This window comes from Neomonachus schauinslandi, chromosome 8 (assembly GCF_002201575.2).
Source record: "Neomonachus schauinslandi chromosome 8, ASM220157v2, whole genome shotgun sequence".
Lineage (NCBI taxonomy): Eukaryota > Metazoa > Chordata > Mammalia > Carnivora > Phocidae > Neomonachus > Neomonachus schauinslandi.
Genome location: NC_058410.1, coordinates 113,983,245 through 113,999,531, shown reverse-complemented (window position 1 = coordinate 113,999,531; position 16,287 = coordinate 113,983,245). Strand labels below are relative to the sequence as shown.

Sequence of the window (16,287 nt, the reverse complement as noted above, 5' to 3'; positions counted from 1 at the left end):
TTTTATGTAGGAATTTGTGTAAAACTGGTATTATGACTTCTTAAAATATTTGGTAAAATTTATCAGGGAAGTCACCTGGGTCCAGAATTTTATTTGGGGGAATATAAAGTCCTTAATACATAAAGGATTATTCAGGTTGTTTCTTCTTGAGTAAGTGTTGGTATTTTGTCTTTTAAGGAATCTGCCCATTTCATCTAATATCCTGGCATAAAGTAATTAATATCACTGTCTTATTTATCCTTTTAATACCTATAGGATCTGCAGCTTTGCCAACTCTTTTGTTCCTGATTTTGGTGACTTGTGTCTTCTCTTTCCTGATCCATTAGGCTGGAGGCTTATCAATTTTACTGGTCTTCTCAAAGAGCCAGCTTTTGATTTCATTGACTTTCTACTGTTTCATTGGTTTTGGCTTTTATCATTAACTCATTTCTTCTGCTTACTTTGGGTTTAATTTTCTCTTCTTTTTCTAGTTTCTTAAGGTGGAGGCTCAACACACTGATTTGCAACCTTACTTTTTGTCTAACACAGGCATATAATGTTAAGAATTTTCTTCTGAGCACTTTCATTAACTACTTCCCACAAATTTTGATACACTGTTTTCATTTCCACTCAGTACAAAATACTTTCTAAATTCAACTTTGATTTTTTTTCCTTTGACCCATAAATTTCTTAAAGATGTATTAGTTTATAAATATTTAGGGGTTTTCCAGATAGTTTTCTGTTATCAATTTTAAATTTAATTCTCTTTTGGTCAGATGACTTACTTTTTATGATATAAGTAATTTTAAATTTATTGACACTATTTTAGGGACCAAAATGTGGTCTATACTAGTAAATGTTCTCTGTGCAATTGAACAAAATGTGTATTCTGTTGTACTGGGTAGATGTCAAATAAATGTCAATTAGGTCAATTGGGTGACAGTGTTTAAATCTTCTAAATCATTACTGATATTTTGTCTTGTTCTACCAGTTGAGAGGTAAGGTACTGAAATCCCCAACTGTAATGTGGATTTGTTTCTCCTTCCAGTTCTGTCAGTTTATGATTCATATATTTTGAAGCTTTTTAGGTGTATAAATATTTAGGACTATTAATTCCACTTTTTGAACTGACCCTTTATCATTATGAAACGATCTTCTGTATTCCTGGTAGTATTTTTTGCTCTAAAATCTAGTTCGTCTGAAATTAATATAGTTATTCCAACTTTCTTGATTAGTATTAGTATGGAATATCCTTTGCAAACTTTTTACTTTTAGCCTATTTGGGATCTTAATATGAACAGTAGGTTTCTTGTAGGCAGCATACAGTTGAGTCTTGCTTTTTTACCCCATCTACTAAGTTCTGCCTTTTAACTGCGTTGTTTAGGTCATTTATAGTTCATGTGATTATTAATATAGATTGGTGTAAACTTAACATTTTGCTATTTGTTTTCTATTTGTCACATCTGTGTTTGTCCCCTTTTCCTCTTTTTCTTGGATCTCTGAACTTTGTTTTTTTTGAAATCTGGAAAAATTTGGCCATTGTTTCTTCAAAAATTTTTTCTGCACCCTCTCCTCTCAAGACTACAATTACATGTACATTCAACCACCTGAAGTTGTCTCATAGCTCACTGATTTTTTCCCAGTCTTTATTTCCTTTATTTTTGATGATTCATACTGGTTTGGCTTCAAGTTTACTAATCTTTTCTCCTGCACTAATTTGCTGTAAATCTCATGAAGTATATTTTTCATCTCACACATTGTAGTTTTCATATTTAGATGTTCAATTTGGGTCTTTAAAATATATTACACACCTGTAGTTGACATGTTCTCAATCTTTCCAGTAATACCGTGAACATATAGAATATAGTCATAATAAGTGTTTTAATGTCTTTGTCCACTAACTCTATCATCTGTGTCTCTGTTTTGACTTACTGATTTTCCTCCTCAGGGGCTGTATTTTTCTGCTTCATTCCAAGTCTAATATTTTTTATTGGAAGCCAAATGTGAATTTTACCTTGGTGAGTACTAAATATTTTTGCATAATTATAAATATTAAGCTTTGTTCTGGGATGCAGTTAAACTACTTGGAAATAGCTTGATCCTTCTGAGGTCTGTTTTTAGCTTTGTCAGAAGGGACCAGAGCAGTCTTTAGTTTAAGGCATTTGCCCCACCGCTGAGGCAATACCTTTCTGAGTATTCTACCCAATATCCTGACTTATATTTTCCTCTTTGGGTGTTGGGAACACAAACTGAGAAAGAATCAGAGATTGTTCCCTATAATCCTTTTGGGTGGTTCTTTCCTGGCTTTGGGTAGCTTCCATAAAATACATGTGCTGATCAGCACTCATCTGAAGATTTAAGAGGGACTTTGCAGACCTGTGGAGTTCTCTCTTTGTGCAGCTCTCTCCTTCCCTAACTGCAGCCACCCTGGCCTCCTCTGACTCCAGCTCGGTCTCTTTAACTCAAGGCGACAGCTGAGCTGCCCCCTCCTTACACTGCAGCCTGGAAACTCTCTCCATATAGTAAGCTAGGATAATTGTAGGACTCATCTGTTTCTGGTTTCTTGGTGATCACTGTCTTGTGCTGCTTCTTGTTCAGTGTTTGAAACTTCATATATTTTTTCTGGGGTTTTTGTTTGTTATGTGATTACAACCAAGAGAGTAAATCAATCTCTCTTAATTCATCTTGGCCAGAAGCACAAGTCCATGAGTACACAAGTCAGAAAAAGGAGACACAGTAAAAAAAAAAACACAAGTATTATGAATGGAGTTTCAAGTGGGAGAAAAGGTATTTGATAAACACTGTTTAGAACAAATTTTGAGTCTGAAATTTGAAGGGTATAGGTTTTCCATGACATTAAAAAAGTCAAAGCCCACAAATGATAATCTACCTCCAAAAATGGCAGGTACTTTTTGCAAAAATGGAGTCAAAACTACAGTTTTGTGTTTATTTCTGGAAATCTGGATAATTGCAGTCTTTTCTCCTTTAATCTATATAAGAAACGATTGTTTTAAACCTTACAAGAATGAAAAAAGTGTGACTTTACATTTCTGAAGGCCATTAATATACCACAATTTTTAAAAACTGAAATTAAGAACTGTTTTTCCCCTTCTTTTGATTAATTCAACTGAAAACTATACAGTAAAAATCACCTTAATACTTCAAAGTCATAATGCCACAAAATTTGGTTTGTGATTGACATTAATCTTTAGTGTGTTTATAAAACATGCTTTTGTTTTACAACAAACCTCAAATGGACACCTATTATATGCAAAATCTATAAAGTATCTCAATATACTGAGATTTTAATATTGCTTAAATTGGAAAGAAAACCCCCAAACTATTTAGAACATACACACACACACACACACACACACACACACACACACACTGTAGCAGCACTTACAACATATGAACAGCAGTCTGTAACCAAGCCACATGGCTTAATTCTCTGTGTATCTATTTAAACTTCTAACTAGCCCTAGCACCACTTGCAGATATCCGCCCTTAAAAAGCATACAGTATCATAAGAAAACAACATATACAGATGCAAAAAAACTGAAAGAACACAAGAGAGGCAGAGAAGGCTATTAAAGAGTGCTGCTTGGATGGCTTCCTTTCTCCCCCTCTTATGTTTCATCAAAGTGGCTTCTGTGGCTCAGATTGCATTATCTGGCTCCTTGCCCTCATGCTACTCAGCTGCCATTCATTCCAGTTATCAATGGCAATTATACAAACCAGCCAGATTCCCAAAATTTCATCTAAAGGTTCTGAGTAAAGTCCTAAGCTGGAGTGTAAGGGAGGGCTTTTAATGGAAAGTAAAAAGGCAGAGAATAAACTGAAGGAAGCTAACTGGAGAGATAAAGGAGGATCAAGAAGCTGGAATACTAAATTTGAGACAGGCTCATTTCTACCCATAATCTGTGTCTCACCTTCACACACACTTCATGGAAAGCTAGGTAACTTGAATTTTTATCTACAGAGCTAAATTTGCCTCTTGAGTTAAAAACTTATTCTATTAGCCAAAACTTTGTTAAAATTGTAAAATTTAACACAATTATATATTACAGAGTGTTTGGGGAATAAAGAAATGCAAAAAGAATTTACCACAATCCCAATATTACAACGTAGGGGTAGTTGTTTTTTTTTTTTAATGGACATTATTTTTTAGAGCAGTTGTAGGTTCACAGCAAAACTGAGTAAATTAGCCAGAACAACCCTGAAAAGAAAAAAGTTGAGAGGACTCACACTTCATGGTTCCAAAACTTACTACAAAGCTACAATAATCAAAACTGTGTGGTACTAGGCTAAGGACAGACACAGATCAGTGGAAAAGAACTGAGAGCTGAGAAATAAACTTTTACATTTATGTTTAACTGATATTCAAAATGGCTGCCATGATAATTCAATGGGGGAAATAATAGTCTTTTCAACAAATGGTGCTGGGACAACTGGATTTCCACAAGCAAAAGATTACAAAGTTTGATACCCTACCGCACACCGTATATAAAAAGTAACTCAAATGGATCAATGATTGCAACGTAAGAGCTAAAACTACCTCCTAGAAGAAAGCATAGGGATTGTAAATCTTCAGTGACCTTTGATTAGGTAATGGTATCTTATGTGAAACAAAGTACAAGCAACAACAAAAAAACTGATAAATGAGACCTCATGAAAATTAAAAACATCTGTGCTTCCAAGAACCACCATGAAGAAAGTGAAAAGAAATCACAAAGAAATGGGATGAAAATTTTGCAAATCACATATCTGGTAATGGAACTGTTATCTAGAATATATTAACAACTTGGAGTCTAGGGGAGACGGGAAAGAAAGGAGGATCCTGAGCTCACCTCCTATCAAGGACATAGAGAGGCAACAACTACTTGTGATAAAACTCATTGTGAAAGCGACCTAAAGACTGGCAGAACAGATCTTCCACAGCTAAAGACATAAGAAGACCACAAGATGGGGAGGAGGGAGAGACACTTGGGTGGCTCAGTCAGTTAAGCATCTGCCTTTGGCTCAGGTCATGATCCCAGGGTCCTGGGATTGAGCCCTGCATCAGCTCCCTGCTCAGTGGGGAGTCTATTTGTCCCTCTCCCTTTGCCCCTCCCCCAACTCAGGGCACGTGCTCTCTCTCAAATAAATAAATAATCTTTAAATAAAAAAGGGGGAGAGAGAGAGAAGAGGAGAAAGGGCAGAGACACAGTTGGTGAACCAAACCCCCAAGGTTGCAAACCACAGCAAGAGGGATAGGTATCACAGGCATGGAGGAGCCAACAGATCAAGCCCCAGAATGGGGACACCTGGCCCTGGGACCTGCACCAGAAAGACGAGACCTCATAACAACAGGTTCTGAAAATCAAGGGGGCTTACTTCTGGGAGAGCCACAAGGCTATAGGAAACGGAGACTCCACTTAAAGGGCCAGGGCACTACTATCACCCAGTCCAAGACCCAGCACTGAAGTGGGGTCGGGAAAGTGCCTAGCACCTGGGTTTTAAGTGAAGGAGATTTACTGACTAATTTTGGAATGTGTATTGGAGGGGACAGGAATCTGCAGGAACTTTCTTGGAAAATGGAAATGCTAGAGGGTGCCACTTTTCTTGCCCTCCTTCAACTTAGCTGGCCAGGCACTTGTGGGAGCCTGTTCTGGCACTCTCTACCTACCCTGCAAGCCTGCTAGCCCAGCCCCAGCATTCCCCTGTGGACCTGCCCCACCTGGTAGGCGCCCCTCCCTGGTGGCTCCCACCCCATCATACCTGGAGGGCAGTCTCAGTAGCGACCAACATTCCCCTGGGGCAAGTACTGCTCTGTCATACCTGGCAGGCAGCTCTAACTGGGAGGTACCTCTCCAAGCACACCTCCAGACTCCTGCCCTGAAGAGCGAGGGAACCAGCCCCCCCACCAGCATGCCCATACTAGCCAGAGTGGGGTCTCTCAGCTAGCCATCGGAATAAAGGAGGGGCAAGCCCTGCCCACCAGTGTACCCAGAGGTAGAAGCCAGTCATTGCAGATAACAGGGCTGATGGCTGGCCCCACCCGCTAGCATGTCCCCAAAAGCTACAGCTGGGCCACTCAGCAGCCATGCAAGGGGGCAAACCCTGCCCACCAGTGCCCCCCGTCAGAGGGTGCAGCCTGTCATTGCTGACAGCCACGCTGAGGGTCAGCTCAGCCCTGTGATGAAGTGATAACTGGAAGGCAGGCAGGCAGGGAGGGACGAGGGCCCCGCCCTAAGAGGAAACCACCCTTAAAAGGATTTTACACTGCCCTGGAAGGAGCCCTCCACCCTTTCCCATTATGATAGGTGAAAACAATCTGATTGGATGACAGGGGCAGGGAGGGTTAATCAGATTGAAATAGCTCACCAACAAGCCCATAAAACCTCTAGACCTAAAAACTCTGGTGGCAACCCTTTCAGGTCCCCTCCCTCCTTTGGACCTTTGTACTATGACTTTGCTATCCCTCAATAAATTACTCAATAAACCTTGCTTTGCTGCCCACCACTCTGTCTGGTCTACCTCTTCATTCTTCGAAGTGGTGTGACCAAGAACCGAGGGCACTGATGGAGAAAAAAATCTGCAACACCAACATGCCTACAGGAGAGTACATGCAGCCAACACAGGGACACCCTTGGAACACCTGGTTATGGTGACCTGGGGGGACCACACTACTGGATACCACACGCTGTCTTCTACATAAGACCACTACTTTCAGACCAGGAGATGTAGCTGACCTACCCAATACATAGAAATACAGATTCAGACAAAATGAAGGGACAGAGGAACATGTTCAAAATGAGAGAAGAGACAAAACCAAAATTAAAGAGCTCAAAGTAATAGTCATAAAGAGACTCACCAGGCTTGAGAAAAGATTGAATGAAGTAAGTCAGAACTTCAATAACAGAATAGAAAATATAAAAAAGAACCAGTCAGAGCTGAAGAATACAGTAATTGAAATGAAAAAAATACACTAGAGGGAATCAACAGATTAAAAGATGCGGAAGAGGGGCACCTGGGTGGCTCAGTTGGTTAAGCATCTGCCTTTGGCTCGGGTCATGATCCCGGTGTCCTGGGATCGAGCCCCGCATCAGGCTCTGTGCTTAGTGGGGAGCCTGCTCCTCCCTCTCTCTCTGCCTGCCTGTCTGTCTGCTTGTGATCTTGCTCTCTGTCAAATAAATAAAATCTTTAAACAAACAAACAAATAAATAAATAAATAAAAGATGCAGAAGAATGGATCAGAGATCTGGAAGACAGAAAAGTGGAAAACAATAAAGCTTAACAGTGAAAATGAAAAAGAATTTTTTAAAAAATGAGGGTTACTAATGGGAATTCTGTGAAAATGTCAAACATATCAGCATTCACATTATAGGGGTCCAAGGAGGAGAAGACAATGAGAAAGGGGTAGAAAACTTACTCAAACACATAATAGCTAAGAACTTTCCTAACCTGGGAAAAGAAACAGACATCCAAGTCCAGGAATGAAAGAGCGCCCCAAACAAGATGAACCCAAAGAGATCCATACCAAGATACATAATAATTAAAATGGCAAAAGTTAAAGAAAATCTTAAAAGCAGCAAGAGAAAAGCAAACAGTTACATACAAGGGAAACTCCATAAGGCTGTCAGCTGATTTCCCAGCACAAAATTTGCAGGCCAGAAGGGGGTGGGACATGATATATTCAAAATGCTGAAAGGAAAAAAAACCTAAAAACAAAAATACTCTAGCTGGCAAGGTTATCATTCAGAACTGAAGGAGAAATAGTTTCCTAGACAACAAAAGTTAAAGGTGTTCATCATTACTAAATCAACCTTACAAGAAATGTTAACAGGAATTCTTTAATTGGAAAAGAAAAGGCCATAAATAAAATTATGAAAGGAAAAAATTTCACTGGTAAAAGCAAACATACATTAAAAGGTAGTAGTAGATCTGGATGGGGGATGGGATAACTGGGTGATGGGCATTAAGGAGGGCATGTGATGCAACGAGCACTGGGTGTTATACGCAACCGATGAATCAATCACTGAACTCTACCTCTGAAACTAATAATACGGTGTATGTTAAGTAATTGGATTTAAATAAAAATATTTTTAAAGTCCATAAAAAAAAGGTAGATCTGTCACTTATAAAAATAGTATGAAGGTTAAAAGATAAAATTAGCAAAATTTTTAATAAAAAGATGTAAAGCATTACATACATAAAACTTGGAGGAGGAAGTAAAAATGTAGTGCTTTCAGAATGTGTTCAAACTTAAGTGACCATCAACTTAATAACACTGCCATATACACAGATTGCTATATATATACCTCATGGTAACCACAAACCAAAAACCTGGAATATATACACAAAAAATAAAGAGAAAGAAATCCAAACCTAACACCAAAGAAAGTTATCAAATCACAAAGGAAGAGACCAAAAGAAGAAATGAACAGAGAACTATAAAAACAACCAAAAACAATGGACAAAAATGGCAATAAGTACATACCCATCAGTAACTTTAAATGTAAATGGACTAAATGCTCCAATCAAAAGAAACAGGGTGACAGAATGGATAAACAAGACCCATTTATATGCTTCCTAAAAGAGACTCACTTCAGACCTAAGAAAAACAGAGACTGAAAGTGATATAAAGATATTCCATGCAAATGGAAGTGGGGAGAAAAAAGCTCAGAAAGCAATATTTGTGTCAAACAAAATAGACTTTGAAACAAAGACTGTAACAAGAGACAAAGAAAGGCATTACATAATGATAAAGGGGTCAATCCAACAAGAGGATATAAAAATTGTAAATATCTATGCACCACACATAGGAGCACCTAAATATGTGAAACAAATATTAACAGAAACAAAGAGAGAAATTGACAGGAATACAATAACAGTAGGAGATTTTAACACCCCACTATATCAATAGATAGATCATCCAGACAAAAAAAATCAATAAGTAAACAGTGACTTTGAATAACACATTAGATCAGATGGACTTAACAGATATATACAAAACATTCCATCCAAAAGCAGCAGAATACACATTCTTTTCAAGTACACATGGAACATTTCCAGGATAGATCACATGTTAGGCCACAAAACAAGTCTCAATAAATTTAAGAAGAGTGAAATCATATAAGCATCTTTTCCAACCACAACAGTATGAAACTAGAAATCAATTACAAGAAGAAAACTGGAAAAAAAACACAAACATGTGGAGACTAAAAAACATACTACAACTAACCAATGGATCAAATGAAATCAAGGAGGAAAAATAAAAAATACCTAGAGACATATGAAAATGGAAACAATGGTTCAAAATTTTGGGGATGCAGCAAAAGCAGTTCTTAGAGGGAAGTTTATTAGTGATATAGGCCTACCTCAAGAAACAAGAAAAATCTCAAATATACAGTCTAACTTTACACCAAAATGAGCAAAAAAAAGAACAAAGACCAAAGTTATTAGAAGCAAAAAAACAATAAAGATCAGAGTGGAAATAAATGAAATATAGACTAAAAAACCATAAAAGACCAAAGAAACTAAGCTGGTTCACTGAAAAGATAAACATAATTGACAAACCTTTAGTCAGATTCTTGAAGAAAAAAATGAGAGAACCAAAATAAATAAAATCAGAAATGAAAGAGAAGTTACAAATAAGACCACAAAAAAATACAAAGGATTATAAGACACTACAATGAAAAATTATAGGCCAACAAATTGAACAACCTAGAAGAAATGGATAAATTCCTAGAAATATACAGTCTTCCAAGCCTGAGTCAAGAAGAAACAGAAAATCTGAACAGACCAATTATTAGGAACAAAATTCAATCAATAATCAAAAAACTCCCTACAAACAGAAGTCCAGGACCAGATGGCCTCACAAGTGAACTCTACGAAACCATACAGGTTATAGTATCTATCCTTCTCAAACTATTCCAAAAAAAAACAGAAGAGGAAGGAATGCTTTCAGATTCATTCTACAAGGCCAGCATTACCCTGATGCCAAACCAGACAAAGACACTACCCCACCCCTGAAAAACTTACAGACTAACATCCCTGATAAACATAAATGTAAAAATCTTCAACATAATATTAGCAAACCGAACTTGAAAACACATTAAAAAGGATCTTTCACCACTATCAAGTGGGATTTAATCTAGCAAAGCAGAATGGTTCAATATCTGCAAATCAATCATCGTGGTACACCATGTTAACAAAATGAAGAATAAAAATTAAGATCGTCTCAATAGATACAGAAGTATTTGACAAAATTCAACACAACCATTCATGATAGAAACTCTCAACAACACGGGTACAGAAGAAATATACCTCAACATAATAAAGGTCATACAAACCCACAGCTAACATCATACTCAATTTCCTCTAAGGTCAGGAACAAGACAGGGATGCCCACTCTCACCAGTTTTATTCACCGTAGTACTGGAAGTCCTACCCACAGTAATTAGACACAAAAAAGAAATAAAAAGCATCCAAATTGATAAGAAAGAAGTTAAACTGTCACTATTTGCAGATGACATGATACTATATATAGAAAACCCTATGGGACGCCTGGTAGCTCAGCTGGTTGAGTGTCTGCCTTCGGCTTGGGTCATGGTCTCGGGGTTCTGGGATCGAGTCCCACACTGGGCTCCTTGCTCGGCAGGGAGTCTGCTTCTCCCTCTGCCTGCTGCTCCCTCTGCTTTACTCTCCTCTCTCTCTGACAAATAAAATCTTAAAAAAAAAAAGAAAGAAGAAAAAAGAAAACCCTAAACACTCCACCAAAAAAACTATTAGAATAATTGAATTCAGTAAAACTACAAGATACAAAAATCAACATATGGAAATCTGTTGTTTCTATATACTAATAACTATCAGAAAAAGAAATTAAGAAAACAAATACATCAAAAATAACAATATACCTAGGAATAAATTTAACCAAGGAGGTGGGAGATCAGTACTCTGAAAACTATAGAACAATGATGAAGGAAATTAAAGATGGCACAAATAAATAAAAGATATACCATGCTCACAGATAGGAAGAATTGATATTATTAAAATATCCAGGGGCAGTTGGGTGGTTAAGTTGATTAAGTGTCCACTCTTGATTCTGGCTCAGGTCATGATCTCAGGGTCTTGAGATCAAGCCCTGCATCAGGCTCTGTGCTCAGTGCAGAATCTGCTTGTCCTTCTCCCTTGCCCCCTTGCTCTCAGTATCTCTCTCTCTCTCAAATAAATAAATAAAATCTGAAAAAAATAAATAAAATTGGGTGATTCAGTCGGTTAAGTGGCTGCCTTCAGCTCAGGTCATGATCCTGGGGTGCTGGGATCGAGCCCCACATTGGGCTCCCTGCTTAGTGGGGAGCCTGCTTCTCCCTCTCCTTCTGCTGCTTCCCCTGCTTGCGCTCTCTCACTCTGTCAAATAAATAAATTCTTTAAAAATAAATAAAATAAAATGTCCATACTACCCAAAGCAATCCACAGATTCAATACAATCCCTATCAAAATACCAATAGCATCTCCTACAAAACTAGAATAATCCTAAAATGTGTATGGAACCACAAGAGACCCCAAATAGCCAAAGCAATCTTGAGCAAGGAACAAATCTGGAGGTATCACAGTCCCAGATTTCAAACTATACTACAAATCTACAATAATCAAAACAGTATGGTACTGGCACAAAAGAGACACATAGATCAATGGAACAGGATAGAAAGCCCAGAAATACACCCAAGGTTATATGGTAAAATTAATCTATGACAAAAAAGGCAAAAATATACAGTGGGGAAAAGATAGTGTCTTCAATAAATGGTGTTGAGAAAACTGGACAGCTACATGCAAAAGAATGAAACTGGACCACTTTTTTACACAACACACAAAAATAAACTCAAAATGTATCAAAGACCTAAACATAAGACCTGAAACCATAAAACTTCTAAAAGAAAACATAGGCAGTAAACTCTTGGACAGCAGCCTTAGCAGTATTTTTTTGTACAGGTCTCCCCAGGAAAGGAAAACAAAGGCAAAAACAAACAATTGGGACATCAAACTAAAAAGCTTTTTCATGGTGAAGGAAACCACCAACAAAATAAAAAGGCAACCTGCTGAATGGGAGAAGATGTTTGCAGATAATAAATCCAATAAGAGGTCAATATGCAAAATATATAAAGAACTCCTACAACCCAACACCAAAAAACCAAACTGGACAGAGAACCTGAATAGATATTTTTCCAAAGATGATATATAAGTGGCCAACAGGTACATGAAAAGATGCTCAACATCACTTATCAGGGAAAGTCAAATCAAAACCACAATGAGATATCACCTAACACCTGTTAGAATGGCTATTACCAAAAAGACAAAAAATAAGTGTTGGCGATGATGTGGAGAAAAGGGAACCTCCTTGCATTAGTTGTTGGGAATGTAAATTGGTGCAGCCACTACAGAAAACAGTATGGAGGTTCTTCAAAAAATTGAAAGTTAGAAATACCATATGACCTAGTAATTCCATTTCTGGGTATTTGTTCAAAGAAAACGAAAACACTAATTCAAAAACATACAAGCACCCGTATGTTTATTACAGCATTACTTACAATAGGCAAGATATGGAAGCAACCTGTCTATCAATAGATGAATGACTAAAGAAAATGTAGTGTATATACACAATGGAATATTACTCAGCCATAAAAAGAGTGAAATCATACATTCGCACCAACATGTATGGACCTAGAGGGTATTATGCTAAGTAAGTCAGACAAAGACAAATACCACGTTTTCACATATATAGAATCCAAAAAACAAATGGAAACTAATTCATAAATATAGATAAAAAAAACCTGATGGCTACAAGTGGGGAGGGGGCTGGAGAGAGGCAAAATAAGTGAAAGAGATTAAGAGGGGCAAACTTCCAGTTACAAATTAGTCACAGGGATGAAAAGTATAGCATAGGGAATATAGTTGATAATACTGTAACTTTATATGGTGATAGATAACTACACTTGTCATGGTGAGCATTTCATAATGTAGTTTAACTGTCAAATCACTATACTGTACACCTGAAACTAATATAGTATGTCAACAGTACTTCAATAAAAAATCTACAACTCGGGGCGCCTGGGTGGCTCAGTCGTTAAGCGTCTGCCTTCGGCTCAGGTCATGATCCCAGAGTCCTGGGATTGAGCCCCGCACCGGGCTCCGTGCTCCATGCTCCGTCAGAAGCCTGCTTCTCCCTCTCCCACTCCTCCTGCTTGTGTTCCCTCTCTCACTGTCTCTCTCTGTCAAATAAACAAAATCTTTAAAAAAAAAAAAAAATCTACAACTCAGTAATAAAGAAAACAAATAACCCAATTAAAAAATGGGCAGGGGCTCAGTCGGTGGAGCGTGCGACTCTTGATCTCAGAGTTGTGAGTTCAAGCCCCACACTGGGCACAGAGATAACTTAAAAAATAAAATCTTAAGGGATGACCTTAAGGGTCGCTCAGTCGGTTAAGCGTCCAACTCTTGATTTCAGCTCAGGTCATGATCTCAGGGTTGTGGGTTCCATGCTCAGTGGGGAGTCTGCTTGAGATTCTCTCTCTCCCTCTGCCCCTCCACCTCCCTCCCTCTCACTCTCTCTCTCTCTAAAATAAATCTTTTAAATAAATAAATCTTTTAAAAAATGGGCAAAGTATTCAAATAGACATTACTCCAAAGAAGATATACAAATAGCAAATAATCACATGAAAAGATGCTGAACACATCACTAGTCAGTAGAGAAATGCAGATCAAAGCCACAATGAGATACCACTCCACACCCACCAGGATGGCTCTTAGGAAAAGGAGAGATCATAACCAGTATTGACAAAGATGTGGAAAAAGTAGAACCCTCACACACTGCTAGTAGGAGTGTAAAATGGTGCAGCTGCTTTGGAAAATAGTGTGGCAGTTCCTCTAAAAGTTAAAGTTATCATTTGATCAATTCCAAGAAAAATGAAAACATATGTCCACACAAAAACTTGTGCATTAATGTTCATAACAGTATTATTCATAATAGCCAAAGAGTAGAAACAATCCAAATGTCCATTAACCACTGAATGGGTAAACAAAATGTAGTATATCCATACAACTCATTATTATTCAGCAATGAAAAGCAATGAAGTACTGATAACATGCTACATGAATGAACCTTGAAAGTATTATGCTAAATCAGACTGGGACACAAAATACCATATATTGTATGATTCCATTTATATGAAATGTCCGTAAATCCATAGAGACAGAAAGTAGACTGGTGGTTACCTAGGGTAATGGTAGAAGTAGGAGTGACTGCTAATGGGTGTGTGATTTCTTTTGGGGGTGATAAAATGCTCTTAAGTGGGATAATGGCAATAACTGCACAATTCTGTAAATATAGCGGAAACCACTAAGTTACACACCTTAAAGAGGTGAATACCATGCTATGTGAATTTTATGTCAATAAAGCTATTAGAAAAAGTACTCTATTGAATAGATGGACATTAATTCCTAACACACTTGCTTCCAATGTATCTATTCTACATAACACTGCTGTGAACATTTTTGTGCCTAGACTTTTATCATATAATTAAGAGTATGGATTCTTGGGGTGCCTTGCGGGCTCAGTTGGTAGTGTGTGCAACTCTTGATCTCAGGGTTGTGGGGTCAAGCCCCATGTTGGATGTAGAGATTACTTAAAGATACAATCTTAAAAAAAAAAAAAAGAGTACGGATTCTTTAAAGATTTATTTATTTTAGAGAGAGGGAGAGAGAGAGCACACGCGCACACACAAGCAGGAGGGGCAGAGGGACAGGGAGAGAATCTCAAGCAGACTCCCCACTGAGCGTGGAGCCCGACACAGGGCTGGATGCCATGACTCTGAGATCATGACCTGAGCGGAAATCGAGTCAGACGCTTAACCAATTGAGCCACCCAGGCGTATGGATTCTTAAACACTCTGCTTCAGTGAGAATGCTGGCTTGACAACATAGCAGCTACATGAGTGCTGCTTGGGCAAGTCGCTCAACTACTTTGTGCAATCTCCCCATCTATCATATGAAGTAACAGTAGTCACACCTCTTGGAATTCTGAGGATTAAATTAAGTAAGGGCTTTGCATGGTGTCTGTCACACAGTATAAACTTTCAACATTAGTAGTTATAATTGTCATTCTGGTTTGTATTATTTTCTCTTTTTTAGGTTTTTCTTTTTTAATTGAGATATTACTTACAAGAAATATGGGACACTTCACTAATTTGCATGTCATCCTTGCGCAGGGGCCATGCTAACCTTCTCTGTATTGTTCCAATTCTAGTACATGTGCTGCTGAAGCAAGCACTGTATTATTTTCTTAAGATGATTTCTGGAAGTGGTGTCACTGGGTCAAAACCCATTAACATTTATGTGTTTGAATACATTTTGCCAACCTACATTTTAAAGGAGGTACACTAATTTTTGGTGCCAAGAGTAAATATAGGAGAGAAGCAAGGGTAGCCATGCCATCATCAACATTATGTTACAGTAAATTTTTTTTAATTTAACCAATGTCTCAACTTTGCTTGTGGTCCCGAGCATCTTGAAATCCAACAGTTTTCTAGTTGTCCTATGAATCCTGTATACCTTGAGTACCTACCAAATGTGGTATCTGCCCAAGACCCTACACTGGGAGCCACAATGGAACCTAAAATGAGTAAGGCCAAGGATTTTGTGTGAGGCAAAGCAAAGAAACATTTCAATTCAAGATAACTGTGATTAAGTATGAGAAAGCTACAAAGTATCTATAAGGGTAGGGAAAAGATGGCGGTTTATAAAGCAGGGAAAAGAGGGCAGTGTTCCAGCTGGTTCTTGAAGGACGGACATTAATTTCAACTGGCAAGGGTGTGGCAAGAGTAAAATCAAGGCTGGTAAAAGAACACAGCACACAGCATATTCCAGGACTGTGGCTTGAGTAGAAAGTTGCTAGGGGGGAGAAGGGGGAGAGAGCAAGGCACAGGGTGCTCTAGGAGCACAAAAAGGACCCTCTAAAACACAGCCAATGACTCTGTGAGCTGAGAGGGAGGGTTTCTCACAGGGCAAAGAGCATGCAGAAAGACACAAAGACGTAAATCATCATGACCCAGCCAAGGAACCACATGTAATCCAATTTGGCTAAAGTGGAGGGGACATGTGGAAAGGATGCAGATGATGCTAAATAAATGGGCAGAAGCTGACTGTGAAGGACTTTGTGTGCCAGAACAAAGCATTTGAACTTTATTCCAAAGGAAATAGAGAAGAGAAGCATTCTTAAGGAAAGAAGTGACAATCAGACTAGCTCAAAAAAATTTACTCTGGCAACCC

At 38.2% G+C, this 16,287-nt stretch overlaps 1 protein-coding gene and 1 non-coding gene across 7 annotated transcripts in view; both read right to left on the bottom strand.

The window, feature by feature from the left end:
- FKBP5 (FKBP prolyl isomerase 5) overlaps positions 1–16,287 on the bottom strand; it is a 116,422-nt gene that overhangs the window by 78,635 nt on the left and 21,500 nt on the right. The window lies entirely within an intron of this gene.
- On the bottom strand, positions 15,183–15,289 carry LOC123325557. Its single transcript, XR_006540496.1, has one exon. It is a non-coding gene; the product is annotated as a U6 spliceosomal RNA (small nuclear RNA).